The sequence below is a fragment of the Dermochelys coriacea genome, chromosome 11 (genome assembly GCF_009764565.3).
Source record: "Dermochelys coriacea isolate rDerCor1 chromosome 11, rDerCor1.pri.v4, whole genome shotgun sequence".
NCBI lineage: Eukaryota > Metazoa > Chordata > Testudines > Dermochelyidae > Dermochelys > Dermochelys coriacea.
Window position 1 is genome coordinate 28,487,245 of NC_050078.2, and position 3,842 is coordinate 28,491,086.

The window sequence follows — 3,842 nt, forward strand, 5'->3', positions numbered from 1 at the left end:
ATACAAGGTGAATCACAAATAATATAAAGAAAAGGAGTACTTGTGGCACCTTAGAGACTAACAAATTTATTAGAGCATAAGCTTTCGTGAGCTACAGCTCACGAAAGCTTATGCTCTAATAAATTTGTTAGTCTCTAAGGTGCCACAAGTACTCCTTTTCTTTTTGCGAATACAGACTAACACGGCTGCTACTCTGAAACAAATAATATAGGAAATCATAACAATTTGGAGAAATATTTCCTTTTATAGCTAGATTCCAAAATACATCTATAGGGGCTGTACTAACAGTGACATTTATTTCCTCAGACAAATAATGTAGATATGTATCTAATTGAATTAGCACATCTGCTTCTGACTATCAGAAACATACACCAAATGCATCCAATGAAGTGAGCTCACAAAAGCTTATGCTCTAATAAATTTGTTAGTCTCTAAGGTGCCACAAGTCCTCCTTTTCTTTTTGCGAATACAGACTAACACGGCTACTACTCAGAAACATACAGTGTTCAACACTAAAGTCTCAACCCTGGTATCCTGGCTCAGATGAGAAATCCATAGGATTTCTTGTGTGGATAAGAGTGGTAAAATTGGTCACTAAAATAAACACTATCTTTTTTCCCCCCTCAGAGGACACTATGCAAGCCATTCTAATTGCCCTTATTTATTTTAATGGAATAAACATTATTTAATAACTAAGGGCAGGTTTATTAATATGGTGTAACCTTCTTCTAGGAAAGTCATTTTTTCACTGACATTCACCCAGGATAGTAGGCTGTGGTGTCCCTAGATACTGGGGACTCCTCAAATCATGGCACTACAATGAGGTACAAAGCAATGAACTTAAATGAGCTCAAATTCAACCCTGCTTTAGCTCCATAGATTTTGGTGCTCTTACACCAGGGTTTAATTTGGCCTCATATCTACACTGCGTATCCATCTGTATTGACCACATAGGGCTCACAAAAGGCCCCCCACTATGGAACTTTCATATTTCTTCCTTACAATGGGTGGGAAAGGTCATAATCCATATTCGAATACAGATACTGGAACAGCAGCCACAGAGGTCCTGCTCTATTGATGGCACTTTTCCCTCTAATGTACCAAATATGGGTCTGCACATACCCAAACTTGGGGACTTATGTATAGAGCTGGACACAAGCTATGCAGCTTCAAAATCATTAATTTGTTACAATTTCACAAACAAATAACTCCATTGTTAGAAGATTTTCCTCTTACCTCTACTACCTCCTCATACTCCTCGTCGTCTGCCATTTTCACAGAGTATTCCTCTATCTATCACCTATGCACTGGTCATATAACAGATGAAAATATATTAGCCTGATGTTTTCAAATATTATGAAACACTATTAGTCAAGTCCATTATGTGAGTGTGTCATGGTGTAGTAATTGCTAATACCAATACATTATTTTACTGGCAAGTCAGGAGCAGACCTTTAGCATGTGACTCACAAAAATTAAAGCTATCATGATCTAATTTTATTTCACTTTATTTCAGACTGCAATGTTCCTGGATTAAGCAACATGCTAATCATTACAATTCAGGTCAAATATACAGAATCCAATGCTGACGTATTGAAGAACAAATAAGAGATGTGGTTATTTGCTAAAATATATGGTTTGGATTTCCCCACTACAAAATTATGTGGAGAACTCTCCGTATCTGTAATATTACATAGACCATTATTTTATTTCATCTCTTGTTTGGATGGGGTTTTCCTTGGTAAATTACAATATAACAAGCAAAAATATAACGTAAAAAAATCTGGCATAATTATTTTTAAATGACCTTAAATTAATGAGGTTAATTTCTCTCTTCCCACCATCAGCCTGTATAGATGTTCCGTTTCTTAGCTTTTGTGACTTTTTTCTATTTTTTTCCTTCAAACCTGGAAAATATAAAAATCCATATCATTTGGGTCAATACTTGAAATAAAGGTTATTGCTGCAAAATTCTGACAGATTAATTAAGGGAATGATTATGCTAAGGCCTGTCAAAATTACAGCTTGCTACTAGACAATACAGCCCTATTTCTAAGGCTGGTGGTAGATGAAGGTTTGGAACAGCTGCTTTAGTCCAAAGATATCTGCCATGTAAGTTAATACTATGGAGTGGTTGGATGGTTTCATTTAGCTAGCTAAACTGCAATTCCTTCTGAGGCAAGTGAAGACCAGTACTACGGGTTAAATATAGGAACATACATTATTGTCCCTTTTTAGTGCCAATATGTTGCAAAAAAATTAGAAGAAACCTATTTTGTTAAACCAAAGGGCTAACTCAGGAAAACAACTCACAAGTGGCATGTCTTGTGAGCAAAGCAGGCTAAAGCTCAGTCTAAGCACAAACATCAGCGCTACATATATGTACTTAAATATAGGGAATGTCTGTCCAAACCCCTTGTTTTATATCCTCCAGTCATAGATCCAAAGATTTCTCTTCACTTACTGTGATTTGCAACCACGCAGGGTCCTTTTCATCACTTCTTGCTTAGGCAAAATACCTATCAATTTGCATGGGGAAGTAGAGATCAGAGCCCTCAAAATGCTACTGAATAAGAAACTGTCCAAGATTGGTTCTAAAGAAAAAAAAACAGGCAAAATAAAATCCGCTTACCAGAAATATTTTACAAACTTTCCTTAGCAGCAAAGCCTCTCCAACTCTTCCCTCCTGAGAAACACTGGGCAAAAGCAAGCCTGATACATCAGATCCTAAATTATCATGTGGTCAGGCCAGCCAATGAGATTTAGACTTGCTCAAGTTTCAGATGCTAAATATACCTAGTGATCCTTTAGAAGAGCACCTGTTCAGCAAATCCACAAAGAAAAGGGGAGTTAATCACTTCTTTGGCTTTCAACTAAAATCAAAACATATCAGGGTTTTGACTAAACTGCTCTAGGATTTCTTCTGAAATGGATCTTGATTTAAAAAAGATACATAAATTACTGTTGAATGCTGCAGACAAATACCATTAGTACCCAGATGGAAATTCCTTTTGTCTGAATGTGTAATGATAATGAATTTGCATTTATACAGCATATTTTATCCTGAAATGGGCCTGAACCAAATCCACATGTGGATTTGGACTTAAATCTTAACTTCACAACTCAGGGCCATCTCTATTTTCATCCATAGCAATCCTAAAATGCCTAACAAAAACTTTACTCAAAGTGCAAACTCTGTCTGTTGGTATTACCAAAGTTTATGGAATATCATACATAGGCACACAGTGCTTTAGAAACAAACAATACATGTTCCTTGCAATGAGAAGCTTGCAATTTAATTCAGAAACTTACAGAAACAATACAGACATAAGATGATAATGGGGCATGCTTCTGTGTATAAATTTTAGAAGGTTAAAAAATAAAGCATATTATATGCATGGATTAGAATAATAGAAATGTTAATGGAAAATTATCTAGTTTACTATCACTGCAGGATTATTTTCTATGTGACATTTCTCATGTTTTAACCAGTCTATTTTTAAAAGACCTAAAATGCCAGTGCTTCTGTAACTTAACTTTAGATATTGTTTCACATTCAACAGATCTCATGGTCAGGAAGGTTTTCTTGAGAGTCATCCTAAACTTCCTCTTCCTTAATTTCATCCAGAAAGTCATATTTATAACCCCTTTTACCATCCTAATTAATCCCCTTCCTCCAAGGTGTTTTTAGTCTTAAATTACTTGTATATGGTTATCATATGTGACCCACATATTTACTTCTTTAGCTCTTTGCTTCATCAGTCACTCCCTCCATCCCCTTCATCATATTTTTTCACTTCTTTGAACTCTTTCCACTTTATTAATATCTTTCAGATGTGCTG

The 3,842-nt window shown here is 35.7% G+C and overlaps 1 long non-coding RNA gene across 1 annotated transcript; it reads right to left on the reverse strand.

Moving 5' to 3' along the window:
* Positions 1–1,243: 1,243 nt before the first annotated feature.
* Positions 1,244–2,803, reverse strand: LOC122458092. The gene is made up of 3 exons (XR_006277938.1): positions 2,633–2,803; positions 1,808–1,907; positions 1,244–1,307 (listed from the first exon to the last, which is right to left on the reverse strand). It is a non-coding gene; the product is annotated as an uncharacterized LOC122458092 (long non-coding RNA).
* Between the last annotated feature and the right edge of the window lie 1,039 nt (positions 2,804–3,842).